The sequence below is a fragment of the Malus domestica genome, chromosome 08 (genome assembly GCF_042453785.1).
Source record: "Malus domestica chromosome 08, GDT2T_hap1".
NCBI classification, from domain to species: Eukaryota; Viridiplantae; Streptophyta; class Magnoliopsida; order Rosales; family Rosaceae; genus Malus; species Malus domestica.
The window spans coordinates 14,889,075-14,912,500 of NC_091668.1; the positions used below are offsets into that span (position 1 = coordinate 14,889,075).

General features: G+C 39.0%; 1 pseudogene; it reads right to left on the minus strand.

Moving 5' to 3' along the window:
- Nucleotides 1-3,899: 3,899 nt before the first annotated feature.
- Nucleotides 3,900-19,905, minus strand: LOC103401276 (tricyclene synthase EBOS, chloroplastic-like; annotated as a pseudogene).
- Nucleotides 19,906-23,426: the final 3,521 nt, after the last annotated feature.

Here is a 23,426-nt window from a genome sequence, read left to right on the forward strand (position 1 = left end):
TTGTCCGACCTTCTAAACCACCCTTCCAGAACCCAGGATCATCATTTACCTTTATGTCCAGGAGTAAACCCCCAAATATCAGGCCCTACCATGAAGGTTAAAAAAAGAAGACACATTGACCTAGCCAAGGATGATGAGATTCGAAGTCCAATCCTTCACGCATGAAACGTCGTTCAACATTAGATGTCAGTTCGGATGGTTAACTCAAGGTGAAACAACGTACAATCATACACACTAGTCAATCCTTAAATGCAACATCCCACATCGACCAATGGAGAGGGGGTGATGTGCCTTATATGTACATGCCCAACTCCTATAACACGAGGCCTTTTGGGAACTCATTGGCTTTGGGTTCCATTGGAACTCCGAAGTTAAGTGAGTTCGGGTGAGAGAAATCCTAGGATGGATGACCCACTGGGAAGTTCTTGTCTGAGTTTCTAGAAACAAAACCGTGAGGGCGTGGCTGGGGCCAAAAACGGACAATATCATGCTACTGCGAAGTCGAGACTGAGATGTGACATTAAACCAATGAGCTGGAAAAGATGATGAAATGTGGTATTAGACGTCTACCATGTTGCAGTCAAAGAGGTCAACGAGGAAGAAGTCTTCAAATAAAACGTTAGAGAAACTCCACCACAACTCAATAACGGGAGGCAAGCAACAATCAACGACTTGAAGTAAGCACCACCACACTTGAAACGATGCTACGCTTAAAACTATGTATGACACAAAAAAATGAAATAAAAATGTATGTTGAATTGAAAATCCGAAAGGGTGGCTCAAGAAAAATTTAGAACTAAAAAAAACCCTTTTGACTACGTGATGACTGAGATCCCTTCAAATCGAGGGTACATAGGCAGCTCGAACTTTCAATTTTGAGTCTAGTCACATTAAAATAAAAGTAAGGGTTCATTCAGAATTGATACTTTTATTCTCACAAGGTTCGACTAGAAAATGTCAATCTTAGTATAAAAGAATGGGAAAATAAAAGGAAGAAGTACAATCAAGACACCATTCCACAGAAATTCAAAGTCAATTCCTTCCTCTTTGTCGTTGATGTCCCTGTGAATCCACTTCAACAAAATTTGTCAATGCATCATCCCAAGAAGAAAAGAAGCAGTCTATGCCACTTCCACAGAGCCATCAAGGCAGCAAGGTTGCAAGCAATATGCTTCAAGGCTACTAGCTGCAAAGCAGCAACAAAGCGACGACAAAGGTTGCAACGTAGTAACAAAAAAGCAACAGTGCAACAGACAATAACGGCAACGCGCATTAGTAGCAGTGCGGAGTGAGCAGCGGCAGTGCATCAGCAAAATAAAGCAATTTGCGACAAACACACACCTAGACGCTCAAACTTTCAAGCCCCAAACACTTTCAAAGACTCAGAAAACTCTCAAGCTCCAAACACTCTCAAACACTCGGAAGACTCAGAAAACTCTCTGTATTCTTCATCACACCTATGAAGAATAATCAAGCACCACTGCACACGCCGATTGTGAAGGAAAAATTTGTGAAAACAAGTTCATTTAAGCAACATCTATGCATGCAATTAACAATTAAAGGCAGAATCATGCTTGCATCACTCAAAAACAAAACTTTACCCATGAAATTCAAGGCCTAGTAGTTGTGGTGAACCAAGACTCAACTCAAATCTTAAAGAAAAGAGTTGAGAAACTTTTATACATTTGAAGCACCTCTTTGCTTAGCAAATGATATTCACCCATATGAGTGCCTTCTTTCTTTAGTCTCCTTACTCCTTGGCTCCATGGATGTAGATGGAGGAACTTTGCTTCTTGGCTCCATGACTTCTTGGATGTGGATGAAGGAATGGATTCTCCAAGTTCCCAAGAAAGGGGACCTCTAAGTTTCCACACCAAGGAGAGCATTGAGGAAGAGATGAGTGACCTAGGAAGAAATGGATGCTAGTCCATTCTTCCTAGGGTGGCTAGCCTCCTAAGAGAAGAGATAGCTTTTTGTGTTTTTCTCCTTTCTCTCTAGAAAACCCCTATGAGGGAATGGGTTATAATTTCCTTTCTATAGCCACTTATGTTGAGTGGCATAATTGAAATTAAAACCAATTCTCCCTCACACTCTATGGCCGGCCATGTGGGTTCATTGGGCTTTCATGCCCTTTGTATTTTCAAGTTGTCATACAACTTGAGTTATTGGACTTGACATCGAAGCCCATTGGGCCTTGAGGCCTAAAACTAACCCGAGGTCTAAAATGAACTTATTTGTTTGATTAATTAACATATTAATTAATCATAGCCATAAGTAATTAAACCATTTAATTATCCTTATTCATCTCCGTTGTTTCTTCAATCTCTACCTTACTCGGTGTACGATCCATTAGGTTCATTTTAGGAGTCAGTGAGCGATTATAAGTCTTCAAGTTGATTGTGAATTGAAACTTACTTTTCAATTCTCCCTTTAGTGGTTATACACCTTTAAGGCTTCCACAAACCACGAGTGACACCAAGTAGTAGTCATGGCTACCCAAGCTAATAAGAAGAGGTGGAGAACCTATTCAGTTTGGGATTACAATGCAATATGGTATTTCTCTAATACAATGCTCTTGACCACATTGTTTGATTTGATAGTTTATTCATGTCTACTATCCAATGTGATTCTCTTACTTATATGATTACCTTGAATGTGATTTGGAAAGACTTCCTAAATCTCATTCATACTCTGGCCAGAGATTCTTAATCATATCATAGAGTATTCTCCCTCAAACAGTTTGAAGGTTAGAGATCCCTTGTTGTACATTCACTTGCCTCCATGGCTAAGTGGCTTAACCCTAACTATGCCGTGGACACCCTTATGAGTGACTTTGACATAGTAAAAAATCAAGGACCTAACCATAAGACAACTATGATGCCTCAGGTCAAAGGACTATTTTGCATTATCCCAACCATGAGTTTTAAAGTGACATGAGTATGAGAATTCCTTGTTGATCGTGTTCAGTGGACTCATTCTCTATTGAGCACCTACATATTTATCTTGGTGTTAGTCACACCAATGACTCGAGACCAGTCACTCTCTCTAAGAGAAGACATAGCACGTACTGATCTTAACGGACTGTCAATGCCCAATTGTCAATCCTATGATCAAGAACATTTATGATATGTATACGAAAGAGAATGGTCTCATGAATCTAACTTTATTAGATCACATTCTCCCAATTACATATTCTTTTGACTTATCGTTTAAGCATATAACATTTATATGAGACGGCTTTAAACTATAATCTTTGCCCTTTATATTAAACTAGATTAGTTTAACATGTGAAATGTCCGTAAAGTATCATCATATGATTGGCTTTAGGGCACATTTCCAACACATTGTTCCATCGCCACAAGCCAAACCCTTGAGGCATCCATTCATCCGAGATAAATTCATCGCGACCCTTGGATCAACAACCATACACATACATCCTACAAACCCGGAGATCGAATTAGAGGATTCAAAGTTGTAACAGAGATTGTACCCCTAAACACTCATTAATACAAATTCTTTATTTTGTACACGTGTTTTAGTTTCATTCGTTTTAGGAATGTTGTGTATATGTATATATAAATATTCAATATCCAAATTATACATCTCCTTATATACAAGGATACATATAACTTAGGTAATGGATATTAATCTAGAGCACTTGGTAATGATTTTTCAATTTTTGTCAATTTGTTTTGATATGTAGTACCATCCAATCACACTTTTTGTATATATTAGTAAAACCAGTCAAATGGCTTTTAAGGGGTTAAAACATTTGGAGCTTTGAGAGATTAAATATTAAATATTACATGACTTTTACATTGAATACAAACATTTTAGAAATGCCACTATGTTAGTGGCTAACAACAATCCAACATATATATGTGTATGTGTTATGGTCTTTAAATAGGATCAATAATCACCGATAGGATTTCATTCTTTGCTCTTGTGTCTGGAGCTCCATGCCCATCACCATATTGGTATATGCATTGGGAGATCCAAGCAAGGTTTATTGCTGCTTTTACAAATTGCTTGGTAAATGGAGAAGCAGAAGCTGCATCTTTGTTCAACTTCTTCCAACTATTTTCAACCAAATTACTTATATATTGACGAGCAGATTCCTCAGAAATATTCAGACTGCCACGCATCATGCATGAGATTGAGTTCGTAGTTTCTTTTCTCTCCACTTCTGCCTGCAGTGGGACAACAAATTAATACTTAAAATATTCAAGTGAAGATAAATTAATGCATGCATGATTAAAGTACAAATTAAAAATAAATTAAGGGATCGTTTGATAATTATTTCGTTTTTTGAAAATTGAAAACTTGTTGGTAACTTTTGTTAATTTTCAAAATGGGAGTTGTCTTTCACATTATTTTTATCATTTTCCTTAAATATTGGTTTGATTTTGATTTTGGGATTTTATTTTTTATTTAAAAACCTAAAAGCCGTAATGAGTTCCCAAACAATTTTTTAATCTTCATTTTGAAAATGAAAAACTAAAATAGTTTTTAAACCGACTCTGAAATAAGTACATACCGCCGAAGTACTCAAATCATTGGAAAGCCGGAAAATAAGAGATGGCCAATGCAAGAGACCGTGGTGATTCTCTAAGCATTCAAGTCCTTGCTTTGTGATCTTTGGGTTGAGGAGAAAATATGTATGAACTAAGAACACCACCCCTGAGACTGATATCCATGCATTGTCAATATATTTTTCAAATGTGGGTGTGTGCTTGTTATAACAGCATGTTGTCTCCTCTAAAAATGCTTTGCATAAATCAACCCACGATTTATATAATTCAAAAGATTGCAGTTAATTGATATTAGAAACTGAAGTTATAATTTAATTGGAGAATAATATGATATTATTAATGTAAAAGAAAATTGACTACACTGCACACATTCTCCAATACAATGGCTATATTGTGCGTTAATGTGGTTGATTTTATATGTCTAAGTAGCATTGTTGATATATGATAAGATAAATGTAGTGTACGTACAACTTTTGTGACCTAAGGGAGGACGTTTTCTCCTTGCTCCTTTAAAGTGTCATAAACCATCTCATACACTGTGTTGTAAAGAGCTAGAAAACAAAGCTTCATGTAACCTGGGAGAATTTGTGTAGCTTTGATATCCCATCTAAGTACCATAAGTACGTAATTAAGAATTAATTAAGAAAATTGTTAATGAAACGCCAAGACATAAACACAAAAGAAAATTTCTAACCTTCAACAGCAGAAGTAAAAAGCTCTAGTTCATCCAAAGTACCATATACATCATAGACATCATCAATGGTGTTACCAGAGCAGACACTTTTGTCAACCCTTTCCTGATATGACTGTGTTGAGGTTCAAAGATGATTCCAACCGACTAAAAAAAGCACTCCATCACTGTCTCTGGTGAACCTCAACTTTTTTGCTAACTCCATATCCACCCACCACCTAAATGAATTAATGAAGCAAACACTGATTGAATTAGGATTAATACTTACACTCCTAATTCTTTGTTTGATTCTCTCTTCCCAAATATTGCATGTATAAGAGGAACAAACTTGTTACCTTGATACTTCTTGAAGATCCCTTTGGAGTGTGCATTGCACCCTGTTAAAATCTCGCTTGGCAATTTCAAGTAGCACTTGATTTGCATCTGGCATTTTACTGTATGCCTCAATATACCGTCTAGCTCCTAATCTTTGCATTCTGTGGTGCAGTGGAAATTCCAGTGCATCACTCACTTGTTCTGCTAGTCCTTTGGTAACATTAACTCCACTGAGGTTCTTGAGATAAATGGTTGAGAACGCAAGGCTTTCATCCAAAGGGTTCTTTCCTTCGAAAGCAAAATATGAAGCTTCATACATACTCAACAGTCCTTTTATATCCTTACAAATCCATGCCTTCAAACTTCCATTACCGTACGTGAATCTGCTGAATACGTCTAGTAATTTAGATTAAGAAACTTTAATGTCTTAATTTTAAAATGACTAGAAGTAAATTTGAAAATTCGATGTTTAATGTCTTAATTTGTAGGGCATTTGTAATTTTGACGTGTTTTAGAATCACATTTCGAGTGCTTGAGCAGTTCATTGTTAGTGCTCTCTTCAAGTGCATTTTCAAGCATTAAGTCTACTACTATTTGTGCCACGTAGTACTACGGTTTAGTGGTATTCATCTTCACTAGTAACTGAGAGGTCTTAGGTTCGATTCTCACCAAAGATGAATTTGAACCACATTATTGCTAGCCTATTGGGAGGCTAAACCCACCCCCCTCCCCTTAGTGTAGATAATATCGATTGTTAAAAAAAAAAAACAAAATCTACTACTATATTTAACTTAAAATTAGCGAATATAAACATATTGGAAGTGAGTTCATACATGGTACAGTGCTAATAACCAACACTGATGTTAGAGAAGCCCACATCTCCAAAACTATTTCTATTTTCTAGAAGCCTTGCACCTTATGTCTCGCATATGTATCAATCCTAGCTCGAATCCTACTAAATATAGTTTTAATGTAATTATACAGAATTATACCGAATGAAACTATGTGGTATCAACTGTAAACGATACAATGCATTTTTCTATACATCAATATATTACACTAAAACCTACTCAAACTCTTGAAGTAAAACTCAAATTTTAGGTTCCAAATCGACTCCAACTTGCTCCAATCCTTAGGGGCAAATATGAGTTTTAACCCAAAATTCAAATTTAGGCCAAGATTCTTCCCTGGGCCAGTGAGCTCACTATATATGTGTACTTTTTTTGTTTTATATTTATAAATGTGGATGCAAATTTCTTCCTCCTCGATCTTGGACAATTTTGTACCTACAAAACAACTAGCACCTTAGGTTAAGGCCAAAAGCCTCACGCGCCCACAATGAATGGGGGGGGGCTTTGGCCAAAGAACCTCCAATGCCAAAGTTAGAATTTTAGAAAGAAGGAGTGTTTAGAGCATTTGGGATTTTTTGTAAGAGAATTGGAATGAATATTTGGTGAAAATAGGAGCCTATTTATAGGGCTAAGTTGGTTCACTTTAGAGAGGAAATGTGGCCGGCCACTAATTAGGGTTTTTAGGTTTTATTTTGGTTTAATTAGCCAATTAATTGGCTAATTAAACATAAAAGGAAATGTTTTGGTAGTTATGGAATTAATTGGCTAATAAAAGGGAAGAAATGGTGAAAAAGGTAGAAAAAGTGATGGATTAGGTTTTGAATGGGGATAGCGGGCCCTTTAGTATTTTTAGGTTTGAATGGGTGTTTCAATTGATAATTAAGGGATTGATTAGGTAATTAATCCCTTAATTAGTCAATTTTTAGGAAATATGAAAGGAATATATTATTTAGCTAATTGATTAGCTAAATAATGGAATATAAAACATATAGAATAAATTAGGATTTGGGAATTACCTTATAGAAAGGATTTGATGAAATAGGCTTTAAATTGTTACCTATTTTGGGCACTTTTGACTTGGTTGAAAGATTATTGCCCACTGCTTGCGCGTAGGAATCCCGGTATGCCTCAAGGGTAATTTTGTCCTCTTTTGTCCAAAAATCCACGTGTCGCCTAGTAAATATTTTTGGCTCCACAAATGCCCCCACATTTGTTGGGCTGCTTGCAAAAAAAAGGGCAGTAGGTTTAGAGATCTTCTTGCTTTAGGAAACTTAGGACTGCTTCCTATTTTGATGTAGATTCTCTCTGTAATAAGAAATTAGATCCTTCTAGGAAAGGGAAGTAAATTTCTCTCAAAGTCTATTTAAGTCCACCTTAAGTGGGTTATTAAATCAACTTTGGAGAGCGATTTATTCTACCCTACAAGAGAGAGATAGCTTAGAGGATATTTGTTCCCCCTCCTCTAGCAATCTTCTACATCTTGCCTGTGCAAAGTACCGTCTTTTGTTGCTTTCTTCGTCTTCTTTGTGCCGCACTGAGGTAAGAAAAAAAATTAATTTTCCTTGTCTTCTTCTTGGATGGTGCTATCGCGGAGCAGCTGTCGGGGTGGTGCGGCACGTCAGCTGGCATGGGCCAAGAGTCGGCTCGACATGGGCCGATGAGGTATTGTGGCAGGGACCACTGCTTTAAGTTGCTTGACTTGGCTAGAACCAAGGGCAGCTTGTGTGGCTGGGGCCGCGGATTGTGGTGCTGGGGCGCAATACTAGGCAAGTCACATGGCTCATGTTCTTTTAGGCTTTTGGACATGACGCGAGCTAGGCTGGTGATTGAGAGAAATGAAGAGGTTGCGGGCCTCATGAGCTGCTAGAATGTTGGGTTGAACTCCCCTGCTAGGTACCACGAATGGCATTGGCTACTTTAACTCTATTCGTCAGGAGAAATGTGGGCTGCTCCCAAAAGAGGAGGTGAATAGGATCAAGACGGATGCATTGGCTTGTCCAATCACTGTTGTGGATCCTGCTGCAAGTGAAGGTGGGAAAAGAGATCTTCCCTGCCTGCTCAAGAGATGTCGGCTGAGAAAAAACCAAAGACTTCTTTCGCTGCTTGAGCGGGTTCACCGACTGCCTCCAGGCTTGTGATTGACTTAACATTTTCCAAGGGGATGAAAAATGAGGCTGCTAGATCTGAGCATATGGCGCCTGCCATGTCAAGAATGGCTAGTACGATTGCTGATAGGATTGTTCGGCATAAAGGTCCTGCCATACCCCTAGTGCCGAATTTTGTACCTAGACATCTGTTGGGAGCTAAGTCAGGTTCACCTTTGGAGAGGCTTGCTATTATGAAGAGCAATAAGGTGGACTCTGCTGCGAAAGTGATGCCAAGGCTTATTCCTTATGCTGTTGAGACTGATTCGCCTGCTGGGAATGAGGAGACTGCTCGCGTAGGTAGTTGTGAGAAATCTACTAAGCTTGCTTCTGGGGAGGCTGCTGAGATCTATGTGCTTTTGAAACCAGATCTCTTGAAAACATGGACGCTTGTGCCAAGTTTGTTGATGGCATCAGAAAGGTGTTTGCCCAAGCTCATTTGCGAAGCATACGACCCAATATAGAAGGACTGCTCTACTTGCTATGATGCAGATATAGCAAGGCTGCTAAGGAGATGGCAAATACTATGGCAGATTCTGAGCTCGTTGCTTTGAAGGGGTTTAATATTTCTGCCCTTACTTCTTTGCAGCTTGAGACCGCTCGCCAAGAGATCGTTGACTTGAAGACTAAGCTTGACGCAATCCAAGTTAAGCATGAAAGTGCAGAGAAGGAGATCAGATCTCACATACCTTAGATTCAAGATCTTAAGCATGTCGTTTCTGAGCTTTGTTTTGCTACAAAGGATTAAGAGTTGATTGCTACTTATAACCAAGTGATCCACTTCAAGAGAATCATCGATATGCTTGAACCCCAAATGTTGGAACTTCAAGGTGTACTGAAGATCAACGAAAGTCTGAAAAAGGAAGTGGATAAGCTGTAGAGCATCCATGTTGGTCTGCTCGAGGAGGATGAGCAGCTGAAAGGTGAAAGGCTGGGCTCGAGGTTTCAATACCTTCTCTATTTATCCTGAAGACTTGCTTGATTTTACTTTTGAGGCTTCCATTGGTGAAGTAGTTGGAGAAGTTAGTGCCCAGGCTGGGGCAGCCGGGGGTGAAATGCTGGATGATACCGCTACTAAGAGCGTCGCGGTTGCTGAAGGTGTGGCGACCGAGTAGTCGTGGGATGTCTAAGCTGCTATAGTCTTCTAGGTAGCCTTTAGGATTTTATTTGTTTTTCCTTGTAGCTCTTATTTTGCTTGAACTCTTTCGGCTTTTGCTAGTTGTTTATAAACATGTTTTCCTTCACTTTTCTTCATCTTCGCTTCTTTTGTGCATGACCAGTGGCAGACATGCTACTTTTTTATAAGCAAACAAGCCCGCATAGCTTATGCAGCCGTAGGTGTTGGTGTAAAACTTTGCAAAGTTGTTAGCCATAGGGTTGGCAGCCAGATGCCTTACTTATAGAAGCAGACAAGTTCGCGTAACCACTAGGCTGTTAACTTGACTTTCTCCAATTCCGTAGTTACGTAGCAAGTATCACAACACTTTAAGACTTGGTGTAGGTTGTTCCGCGCTTGGCAAAGGTGAAGTTTATCGACTACGTAGCATGTCGGCAGTGGATAAAACTTCATATATGCGTGCTAGCTTGCCTAACCTTTCATAAGAATGTGCGGTTGTATAAGTCTAACACGATTTTACTGCTCGAAGGGCAAGCCGTAGGCAGTCTTCCAGAATCCGTAGGCTACCTTAGTGCACTCGGTAGCAGCTTTAGGATTCCAGGGCAACTGTCCATCGGATATACTGCGTAATGTGCCCTTCCGTCTCTTGGGCCTGGTTCCCCACAGATTAGGCCAAGAGACCCAAAATCCTCAGTTAGCTAAGCCTTGAAAAAGACCATTATGGCTACTTCTAGGAATCCCGGCGCAAGCCATCTGCATCTAATTATACTAGAGCAGCCAGGCTCATCCACGTCTAGATATTTAGAGTGTAGAGTTTATCGTCCCGTCTTGGAGAGCTGACCCATGTGGGTGTCGGGGAATTGGTTTACCCTCTCGCACTGGAGAGCATGGTTGGTCTCTCGGGGGGCGTAATTCCTGCGATGAGTCCCTAAGAAGGGCACAGTCTTCTTCTGAAGTGCAGGAGCGATCAGTTGTTGTAAGCATGCAACCGATCCAAGTTGTGATTACTTCTGAATTCCTCATTGAAAAACGAGTGAAACGAACGAGAACTTAGCTGTAAGGTAGGAACTGCATAACAACTGGCTAGTTCTCGGCTTGTGAGGTGTTGCTTGTCGAGCTGCTTGAGTTTTCAAACTTTGATGTAACGGGAGGTCACACATTGTAGTTCCTCATATTGTATGCGTTCCACTGCTTTTCAATCCTTTTGTTGCTTCATGTTGGCGAATGTGTAATTACTCTTGTCGCCTACTCTGCTAATCTTGTACGAACCTTCCCAGATGAGATCCATCTTTTTGGAGCCTTCTCTGCATGCAGTGATGAAGGTTTTTCTTAGGACTAGATCTCCGGGCTTGAACTGCCGATTCTTGGCTCTTTTGTTATAGTTAGTGAAGAGCTGATGTTGGTAAGCTACGATACCGGTGATGGTCTGCTTGCGCTTCTTCTCTGCCAGATCTAAGCTTGTGGCCATCTCCTTACTATTATGCTCAATGCTTGGTAGTAGAGCGATGATACTTCGCTTGATGACATTGGGATGAGTGATTGCTTCCTAGCCAAATGCCAAAGAGAAAGGAATCTCACTGGTTGCTCGTCTTTTAGTGGTACGATATGCCCATAGACATCCGGGAGTTCGTCTGGCCATTTTCCCTTCTTGTTAGTGAGGGATTTCTTGAGGCAGTCGATGATCATCTTGTTGGATGCTTTGGCCTGCCCATTGCCTTGAGGATATCTCGGCGTAGACATGTGCTGCTTGATGCCGTACTTTTGGAAGAACTTCGCCAAATCCTTGCCCACGAATTACGGGCTGTTGCTGGTGACAATGGATTGAGGGATGCTAAATCAGCAAATGATGTTCCTCCATATGAAGCGCTCTATGTTCGTCTGAGTTGTGATCATCATGAGCTCTGCTTCTACTCATTTTGTGAAGTAATCGGTTGCCACGATCATCATACCTTTTTCCCAGTAGCGGGAGGCATTGGCCCTACCAGGTCGATCGCTCACTGCATGAATGGCCTATGACTCGTCTGCAGATGTAGTTTGTTGGCAAGCAGTGCTGGTACCGGCTTATAACGTTGGCAGCGATCACACTTTAATATTAACTCCTTAGTATCTGGGTGCATGGTAGGCCAATAGTAGCCTACGTTAAAAGCCTTCTGTGTTGAGGATTGGCCTCTGGAGTGATTCCCACAAACGCCTTTGTGGATTGAGCTTAGAACCTTCAAGACATTGGTAAGCGCTAGGCAGCGGAGATGCGGCCCAGTGTAGGATCCTCGAATAAGAATGTCCAAACGAAGTTGATTTAATCCCCTACTAGTAGAGCCTCGTACTCTGCTTTGTTGTTGGATGCTTTGAAGCTTAAAGTGATTGCCTGCTCCCGAGCCTTTATAGTTGGATGCGCCGTCGACATGCAAATGCCAGAAGTCTCCATCGGGTGGAGTAGGCGTGGCTAGAGTGTGCTCGGCTACTTCTGAGGCATCGTTGGGTTGCTCTGTTGCGTCACCTAGGCTCAGCGTGAAGGCGTAGTAAAGAGCTGTGGAGATGGGGCCATGTCACACGCAGCAGGAGATGCTCAACTGCCGGTATTGGGCCACTCTAGAGTTGAATCATTAAATAAAGGTCAGCTAGGGCCGTGTGGTACGCAGCAGAAAGTGGTACTCAACTGCCGGTACATGTTGCTCCTATGTAGAATTTTTAGGGTGACGAGGACAAAACTTGCTTTCGAGTGTGTCATTCCAGTGTTCATCTACCCTTGGCGTGTTTTTTGGGCCGAGTTGTTGTGTTCGTCATAAAACTTTACATTCGCCAGGGTCTACGCCTTTATCGTTGCGCACCTGGATTGGGCAGAATAGTACGTCATGAGGATGACTGCGTGCGTTTGAAAGTAAAACTTGTGCTTCCGGGTTGCAACAACTATCGCCAAAGTTAGTTTTTGAACATCAACAAAAGCTTTTAAACTGTTGAATACAACTCATAACATCGAGAAGAGCTTTTAAACTATGGAATACAGGTAGTCGGGCCCCTAGGTCTTCTCGTTTGATGGTAGAACTTATTTCTGCTTCAGATGCGACTACTCGTCCAGTCAGACTTTGAATCTCTTTCAGAGTAATGAGGAACTTCATATTCAAGATCGCTTGGATAGGCCTTAAATGGGCATCGGCGAACTTCGTCCCAAAGTGCATGCTTTTCTGCCAGAGCGAAAGAGTCTACCAGAGTTAGATTTTCTTTCATTATCAGTTTTCCAAACAATGGGTGGTCTGCTGAAAGTCTTTTTTGGAAGGCTGCTCTAGCTATCAAGTCGTTGCATTCGACTATTTTTGCCTTCTCTACTTTGAACCTCCTCACATAATCGCGAAGCGACTCCTTTAGGTTCTTCTTGACGTCGAACAAATGGTCAGACTTCTTTTTGGTCGAGCGATAGGATGAATATTCTTTGGTAAAAACCAAAGAAAGTTCGCCAAAATTTTGGATGAATTGTGGCGGCAGGGTGTAGAACCAATCTTGCGCCTCGCCTTGTAAAGTGGTGGCGAATATCTTGCACATAAGATCATTGTTGTTTCGATAGAGGATCATTGCGCTTCGGTAGTGCTTTAAGTGTCTCTTCGGGTCTTCATCCCTTTTGAAAGATGTGAAATGTGGCATGCTGAACTCGTGTGGAGGCTCTGCCTGTTCGATCTTGTTCGTGAAGGGTGACCTGCTTATATTGGTCATGTTCCGTCATAGTGCCTTATTGGTGACCTCATTACGTTGGAAATTGCGTAATCGCTTGGTCAAGAGTCTCTCTACTTATTCCTAAATTTACCTTTGTTAGGGGTAGCGGAGCTCTCGGCTGCCTCTAGTTGTGACTTGCTGGTTTAGGCTGTTTTTCCATGTGTTTTGCTTGTCTATGCCGCGGATACAGTGCATGTGGTGTGTTCCTAGCAGGCGAGCGAGTTCTTCGCAGACTGCCTGTTGAACTTGAGCCAGATTGAGTGATTTCTTTTATCCGTCCGTCGTGCTGCCTACTTCGATGTGAGGTGGATGATGCTCCTCGTAGGCTTAGCCGCGAATGAACACTTCGCTTGGAAGGTTGCTCATGTTGACTATCGGAGTATGACCTTAACCGTGAATGTATGATCGCATGTGGGCCTAATCGAGAATGCACGCTTCTCCGTGCTCTAAGGCGGGAGTATACGCTATCTCGAGGGCCCAATCGGGAGTGTACACTACTTGAATGCTTGGTTTATGGCTGGTTGAGTGACTGCTCGCCGGGACGTTGCTGGAGAGGTTTTTTGTCTGCCCTTGTCCTACTTCGGGACATCTCGTCTAAGGCACGTTGCATCTCAGTGCGCTGCAAGAGCTGGTTCACCAAGGTCGTCTGCTGTGCGAGGGTACTCGTCAACTCTATGACTTGTCAAGACAAGTGTTGTTTGCCACTTGGATTGGAAAAGCTTGGAAGGAATGTGCCTCCTTGGGTAATAGAAAGGTGGTAGACTTCGGGCGCGAGATTTGAGTTGGGAAATGTCAAATCCGTGAAAAAATGTGGTGAGAATGCCCCCGGCTCGATGGTAGGTCCGGATGGTTAAGATAATCATAGGCCAACTTAGGCTGCTTGGAAAGCCACTAGAGCAGATTGGGCCGCAGGAGCAGGTTGGGCTGCGAAAGTAGGCTGCTTGGCGGGAGTAGGCTGGGCCACGGGAGTGGGCTGCTCGGCGGGAGCAAGCTGAGCCACAGGAGTGGGCTGCTCGACGGAAGCAGGCTAGGCCATAGGAGTGGGCTGCTCGGTTGGAGCAGGCTGAGCCATAGAAGTGGGCTGCTCAGTGGAAGTAGGCTAGGCCATAAGAGTTGGCTGCTCGGTTGGAGCAAGCTGGGCCACGGGAGAAGGCTGCTCGGAGTGTGATACATATGGGTGCGAGGCTTGGGCTTGGCTTGGCAACGCGTTAAATTCGCGTTGGGCTTTGAGTGACAGGGCTTGGGCCGTGGCCTTGGTGCCGTGAGCCTTGGATGGCACGGCTCAGGCCGTGGTGAAGGCACCATGGACCTCGCCACGGGTAGCTACCGAGATGGCCACCGCGGTGGTTCCCGTGGTGGAAACTCGTGGTGGTGGTGCCACTCCACTTATTGTCGCATTTAGCCTCACGGATCTCCGCAATCCCATTTCTTGATTATTAGAATTTTCACTTGTGGAATTTTCTAAATTTCTAGCCATTATATTTTTCTTATACGCTTTATCAAAGAACCTTTGCAAGTAAAAAATTCTAATAATAAGAACGTATGAAAAATATTCAAATGGACTAGAAAATAAAGTAAAAACCTTTTTGTGAGAGAGTCTTCTACAAGTATGGATTTCAACTATCAATGAAAGCACCAATTTGTGGATGCAAATTTCTTCCTCCTCGATCTTGGACGATTTTGCACTTACAAAACAACTAGCACCTTAGGTTAAGGCCAAAAGCCTCATGCGCCCACGATGAATTGGGGGGGGGGCTTTGGCCGAAGAACCTCCGATGCCAAAGTTAGAATTTTAGAGAGAAAAAGTGTTTAGAGCATTTGGGATTTTTTTGTAAGAGAATTGGAATGAATATTTGGTGAAAATAGGAGCCTATTTATAGGGCTAAGTTGGTTCACTTTAGAGAGGAAATGTGGCCGGCCACTAAGTAGGGTTTTTAGGTTTTATTTTGGTTTAATTAGCCAATTAATTGGCTAATTAAACATAAAAGGAAATGTTTTGGTAGTTATGGAATTAATTGGCTAATAAAAGGGAAGAAATGGTGAAAAAAGGTAGAAAAAGTGATGGATTAGGTTTTGAATGGGGATAGCGGGCCCTTTAGTATTTTTAGGTTTGAATGGGTGTTTCAATTGATAATTAAGGGATTGATTAGGTAATTAATCCCTTAATTAGTCAATTTTTAGGAAATATGAAAGAAATATATTATTTAGCTAATTGATTAGCTAAATAATGGAATATAAAACATATAGAATAAATTAGGTTTTGGAAATTACCTTAGGATTTGATGAAATAGGCTTTAAATTGTTACCTATTTTGAACACTTTTGACTTGGTCAAGAAAGAAAAATTCAATAATATCGGCGAAATATCGCCGATATTATCGTTTTTTTTAAGTTCCGAAATTTTTTTAACTATCCAACCTATTTTCGTCAAAATATCACGATATTATCGATAATATCACGATATTTTCGATAATATCACGATATTATCGATAATATCACGATATTTTCGAAATTATCGACAATATCAACAATATTTTATTAAAAAAATACTTAAATATGTTGAGAAAACTCAACACATAGTTAACTTGATCATGACCCAAAGGCCAAACAAGTTTTGGTTATCTCACCTGGGGAGTGTGAGTTTTATAGGAAAAATTCATTGCTCACTTCCTTGCATGGGCGATGTGGGACTCGCCAATGGGGGAAAAAATCAAAATTTCGGCCGAAATTTTACACCCACTTTAAACGGCCATAACTTTGTCAAAACTCAACGAAATCAAGCAAGACAAAAACTAAAGTTGTAGCCCTCGAAGAGACTAAGAGAATGGTACCTCACACGATGTCTGAATCGTAGTGGTTTGGCCGGAAAATGCCTCGAACGTCACTGAGGTCGCTGAGGTCGTCGGAAACTGGGTAAGATTCAAATGAGTATAACTTTTTCAATACGCAACGAAATTGAGTGAAACAAAAAGGAAAGTTGTAGCCCTCGAAGAGAATAAGAGAATGGTACCTCACACGATGTCTGAATCGTAGTGGTTTGGCCGGAAAATGCCTCGAAAGTCACTGAGGTCGCTGAGGTCGTCGGAAACTGGGTAAGATTCAAATGAGTATAACTTTTTCAATACGCAACGAAATTGAGTGAAACAAAAAGGAAAGTTGTAGCCCTCGAAGAGGCGAAGAGAATGGTATCTCACACGACGTCTGACTCGTTGTGGTTTGGCCGGAAATTGCCTCGAAATCTACTGAGGTCGCCGGAAACTGGGTAAGATTCAAATGAGTATAACTTTTTCAATACGCAACGAAATTGAGTGAAACAAAAAGGAAAGTTGTAGCCCTCGAAGAGACGAAGAGATTGATACCTTGCACGTCAGCCAAAATTCAATTGACACACTCCTAGCTTCCAAAATTCAATACTTTTACTTTATATCAAGTTGAAAAAACATAATCGGCATCCAAATTAAAGTTTAATCTTATTCAATGTATTGATTTTCAATCGTTAATTGATATACTATAATTTGGAACTTCAACGCCTAGACGCATGCTTATGTGTAAGAAATTTAAATTGTCAAATTCGGCACATTATTCTTCATCATTTTATTCACTTCCCTTTTTTTTTTTTTAATATCCTAAATAAAACCTCCAAATATTGTACTAATTAATTATATATAAATGATTATGGTGTGTTTAAACTTCTTTCATTAATTACTACATATTTTCTACACTCACAATGTTTGCCAGCTCGCTATATAATCAACTTAAATCAGTTAAATCCATCATGCAATGCATTTCCTTCCAATTTTTTGTGATAAACTAATAGATAATTGACTAAATAAACATCCTACAAAGTTTCATTAAAAATTTCCAAGTTTTTCTTACAATTTCCGTGGTTTCCATGTAATTTTTATCGATATCGATATTATCCCGATATTTCCATCGATATTTCCGTGTTTTCGGACTACCGATATTTTCTTCCTTGGACTTGGTTGAAAGATGATTGCCCATTGCTTGCGCATAGGAATCCCGGTATGCCTCAAGGGTAATTTTGTCCTCTTTTGTCCAAAAATCCACATGTCGCTAGGGGTGGAAAAAATTCCCGAAAATCCCAAATCGAACCGAAAAAATTCCGATTCCAAGCCGAAAATTTCCCAAACCGAAATTCCCGAAATTTTTGGGATGCTATCCCGAACCGATCCCGAAATTTCGGTACGGGATTTGGGATTAGCTTCTCGATATTTCGGGAATCCTATACCGAACCGAAAATATATAACATTAAAGGGTTCCTTACAATACATATATATATATATATATATATATATATATATACATGTATAAAATTTCGACTGTTTCATTTAACAAATTTTAGTTTTCATGTGGCATATCTGATTATTCATTGATTTTCATGGCAGCATCTCCACTGGATCTCCAACGAAATAGTGCATCTTCTGCCATAATAGGCCGCAGTATGAATGAGTATGTATATACATTCTCTATTCTTTTTCTTTCTCTTTTTCTTTTTCGTTTAGTAATTTTAATATCTTGAAGAAAGTATGTATAACCTTTTTATCAATTATGCAAAGAAATTATTTGTTATTAATTTTAAAACTCGGTTGGCTAGGTATATCCTTTCATATGCTTTGTTGTGGGCTGGGGGGTTTTGCATTTTCTTGTGGAATGTATGAGAAAAACTGTATTTAACAGTATTAATTGCAACATGGTTGATGCGATTAGGATGCAAATGGAGGTGCAGAGAAGACTGCATGAACAATTGGTGGTATATTTCAACTCATGCATTAGTACCTAAATATATCAGTGATCAAAATTCAAAAGTAATTAAGGTTCTGTACATATATTTCATGCAGGGATGACCTTGATGCTTTCATGTTCTGTTTGATATTCATTTGGATTTTATTATTGCTGCTGCCATAACTGATGATTTTAGAAGACTTGATTCTTTTACCTCTCAACAAATTGCAAAAAATGTTTAATTAATTTGAATTTTGACTCTGATAAAAACAGTCAGGCATGGCAGTGTTCGATTAAATGGTAGTGTGAATGAAATGACATTCCTAGTTCATGAATGTGTTCTTGAAATATATATTTGAAGAACAATTCATAATTTCATATTTCAATTTGGGATTCCCGATTTGTCCCGAAATCCCGAAAATATTTCGGGATTCCCGAAATTTGGGATTCCTGAAAATTTGGTTTGGGATTGGTCTTCAAATTCCTGTCCCGAAAATTTTCGGTTTGGGATTTGGGATACTAGTTTCGGTATGGTATCCCATACCGAACCACCCCTACATGTCGCCTAGTAAATATTTTTGGCTCCACAATAAGTTCATTGAATCCAATGGCTAAAATCTAATATGATCAAATCCAACGAGAAAAAACAGATCTAATGGTCCAATTTAAATTCAACGACTAAAGTAATTAAAAAAAAATCTTTCATGTGTTTCATATTCTTTCATAGTGTTCCACGAATTTCATGTTGTTGGTTTAGTGATTTTTAAATATTTATCGCAATCTAAATATTTTTAGGTTTATATGTTCATAAAATTAAATTAAGATAGTCTACATTTTTTTTTTAAAGTTACTTTAAGGAAAAATTATCCTAAATTCATTCTTTAATAATCTCGGGTTAAAAATTTAACTGAGAATGATTGGAACAAAAAAACTGTTAAAGAAAATAAATTAGTTGCAAACTCTCCTTTTTCGCACCGACAATTGAAAATGAACATCACTATATCCTAGTATTGAGTGGCAACGATAAAAAGTTATTTGTGGGTGTATCTTGTTTAGATTTAAGGTAGGTGTTAGTACACAAATTAAGTACTTTCATGATTAAAATCCTATTAAATAATTTAGACGAATTTAGTATAAATTATCTATTGCTTGTAACAATAAATAACAAAACGTTCACGTAGTACAAACCATGGGAGACCTCAAACCCATGTTGTCTAAGGAGCCTGAAGCTGAGAGCAGTGAGATGGAGACTCTGGTTTGTTCCTGGACATGAATGTTGTTCAATAATTTATCAAGAACTCTTGTTATGCCCTCTTCAAAGTGATATCCCAAACCTAACATTTGGATGTCATCAATAAATTTAAGCGTAGTCAGCGTGTTGATATCATCATCTTCGTAATCAATCATATGCTTAACTTTCTCCTCAAGGAACTTCAACTCATCCTTGTATACTTTATCCTACAAAAGTAATCAAGTGTAAGTAATACATCTTGATAAAATTTGTATCATATATACTACATTTTCAGAATCTGTCTAGCGGTCTATGACTAATTACTTTGATACTATGTTCAATTTTAATCATGGATGTACAATTCAATATGTATGAGCAAAATGCCTCAACGTAAAACAAAATTTAACGTCACGAGATTTCTGATCAATCACCTGTAGGGTATTATCATCAATCTTCAAGGACTGAATAAAATCGTAATTCCATATGCTTGGCTTGTAGGCTCCAGTGCGTCGAAGAGGCGCATTATTATGCATCGAGGAGCAATGTGGCTACATGCAACAAGCTGAAGCTACGAGAATTAAGCATGTGAATTTGATATCAAACGATGGATATATATATATATATATATATATATATATATATATATATATAGGCAGTGATGCAGGGTATGCTAGTTTGTCGTGTTTTATTGGTTCAGTTTATTCTGATCAAATTCTATCATGCTTTTTGTCGACATCTCCTAATTGCTAGGACATGACATGTAGGCCAGTTTATGTGACATTTTATTGTAGTTTTTCTTTGCAGGGCATGTAGGCCAGTTTATGTGAAAAACATGTTGCATGCCTTTAACGATGAAACATAACAATGTGGGATGGCCAAATGAAAAGAACGACATAAATATTTATATGCCTTTTTTTCGGTTTCACTTGTTATGTGATTATCTAGAATACATTAAGGGGGTGGAGAAGTGGGCTAGCCTTACAATGGACTAATCAAAATAATGTGGTTCAAATTCGTATTTGGCAAGAACCTAACTTAAGACCTTATGTTCAAGTGAAGAGAAATACTACTATACCGTAATAATAAGTTATTGACATTTGTTTAAAAAAAGAAGGCATAATATGATACAAGTCCATACTAATCTTTGTTGACCTCCCATTTTTTTAGTGCTAATAAAGCAAAATGGTGAAATAAAATAATACAATACAATATTGCCTACCCGGTTTTCCTAGTGTATTCAAATTTTTCATGAGACAAATGAGTAGGTAACCTAGCACATAAGGCAGTATAGTACAATATTCCCTTCTTTATTTGCCTAAACCACTGAAGATGCTTGAACAATGGTTATTTTGCCCCTTTCTTATGAGGTGTAGAAAACTTGGTGCGTAGGTATGCATGTCGACATTTTAGTTAGGGTATTGAATTTTAATCTTTGCTTTCTCCATATGTACTATTTTTTAAAATTTTTTCCTACCTTATTTTCTTTTAATTTATTCAATAAAAGGTTAAAACAAATAGGAGCGCGTGAAGAGAAAGTGGGGTGTGAAAATCACTTTACATTTTAAATTTATCCAACAATCTCCACAAACACCAAAGAAGATTTGGGCTAGATCATACATTAGGCTAACCATAATTAGGTATTGAACTAGACACAATAGCTACTCATCCAACATAATAGGAGACAAAATAAAAATTAAAGTTATATTCATTGCATGTGGTCTAATATCCTAGTGGGTATAGTGTTGGTTTTCATCCATGCGTCTCAAGTTCGAAACTCCTCCCTCCCCTAAATTATAGTTATAGTTTTGAACCCTCCTACTCTCTTAATAATAACATAAAAAAGTTTTAACTCTTATTGTCATTTAAAAAAGAAAGAAAGTAGATATTCATAAAAAGAATTAGAAAAAATGATTCATCAACAAGAAGTCCAAGGCCCAAAACAAAATAGAGAATGTAAGTCCATCTCCAACTGAAGGGCCGAAAATAGCCAAAAAATTGTCTCCAATTGAGGGCCAAGCCAAAGGGCTAGTGGGCCCCACTAGACAAAAAAGAGCCAAAGGGCCAACCGGCCCCGGGCCGGGCCAGAATTCAAATTGCAAAGGCTAGCTAGCTGACGTCAACTAATCGTTATTTTTTATTTTTTTTTTACAAAATTAATTTTTTTTTTAAATTGTATTTTTGTTTTCTAACTTCCTAAGCATTAAACAACATTAAATTAAATTAAGTAACATGAAACAACATTAAACAATATGAACAACATTAAATAACATTAAACAACATTAAAATTATACAAAATAAAAAAAAAAAATTAACAACATGAAACTTAAACAACATTAAATTTTTTTTTTTAAAAACATTTAACAACATAAAACTTAAAAGCATACTCCATGCTTCTTTTGGCCTAAAGATGTGCAACAAGATCCGGTTGTAGGTACTTGTTTGTGGCATGAGAACGTATCATCCTATAGCTCCTCATATACTCATTTATAGAGATACTACGAGTTCTTGGATTGAAAGGCAAATTAGGCCCATCATATATTTTTGTACGAGCCCTTCTTGACCTATTTGAATCCTCTTGGTCGTCATTAGACTCTCCACCAATATACCCATCTTGCTCATCCTCCACAATCATGTTGTGTAATATGATGCAAGACATCATGATGGAGTCCTAATTTTCTCGACTCCACCCTTTTTCCGGTTCCTTGCTGATCTTCCACCGTGCTTGTAAAATACCAAAAGCTCTCTCAATATCTTTCCGGTATGCCTCTTGGGGTAAGGTAAAACACTTTTCGGCGTCATTTTTAGGGTTTGGAATTGCTTGGACAAGTGTCGCCCACTTTGGGTAGATGCCATTTGCCAAGTAATACCCTATTTGTACTGATGGTCGTTGATGTAGTAGTCAAGTTTAGGTGATTTAACTTCCGTCAGGTTATTGAAGAGGGGTGAACGCCTAAGATTTGTACTGTCATTTTGGGATCCAGGGACTCCAAAGAAAGCATAACAGATCCATGTGTCATACGAGGCAACCGCCTCTAACGCAATAATTGGCTTTCTCGACCTTCCGCTAAAGCCTCATTGCCATCCGGTGGGATAGTTCTTCCAATTCCAATGCATGCGGTGTAATGACCCTATCATGCCCAGAAACCCATGGTCTTAAGCTTTCCGAAGGAGCCTATCCAGATCTTCTTGATTTGGCTCGCGGAGGTACTCATTTTTGTAAAGTTGAACAATTGTGTTACATAATTTAGCAAGAGTATCAAGGCATGTAGACTTAGACATACCATGAGTTTCATCCATGGAATCAACTGGGGATCCATAGGCCATAATTCGTAGTGCAATAATAACATTCTGATCAGGTGAGAAACCAGGGCAGCCTGCTCTGTCTATCTTCTTTTGAAATTATGGATTGACTTGTTGGACATCATGAAGTAAATGCTCGAAGACATGACACCTTATCTGGAAGCGACATCTAAAATCATCTTTTGTGTACAGTGAGTTGGGGTTAAAGTAGTTGTTCATCAGATTGACATGTGTCATCGCTCTGTTTCGTGGTTTTTAAGAGGAACCAGCAACAGAGCCACCCCATTGAGGTTGTTCCTTAGTTGGCCGACACACCATGACCGCATCAATGTCTGCCACATATTGTATATTGCGCCATGCTTTATCTTCTTCATCAAACTCCTCATCTTCTCGTCTCATCTGTGCCCATTTTTCTTCCAATTCGGAATTGGATGAGGACCTCCAGTTGGAATTCGAAGAGGATCCAAAGTTTGAATTCATTGTAAACTTGAATTGATAGAGATTGAATTCAAAGGTGTGTGAATTATAGCCGAATATCCATCCTATTTATAGCAAAAAAAAAATTCAAATCCAACGGCTAGTTGATGTTAGCTAGCAGTTGGATTTGAATTTGAATTTTTTTCGGCCAAAAGTTTTTTAAAAAAATATTAAAAAATTCTCTTTTTTTTCCTATAAATTTAAGTTGTTGTAGTTTTTAAATTTAATTTGTAGTTTTTAATTTAAGTTGTAGTTTTTAAATATAAGTTGTAGTTTTTAAATTTAAGTTGTTGTAGTTTTTAAATTTAAATAATAAATTTT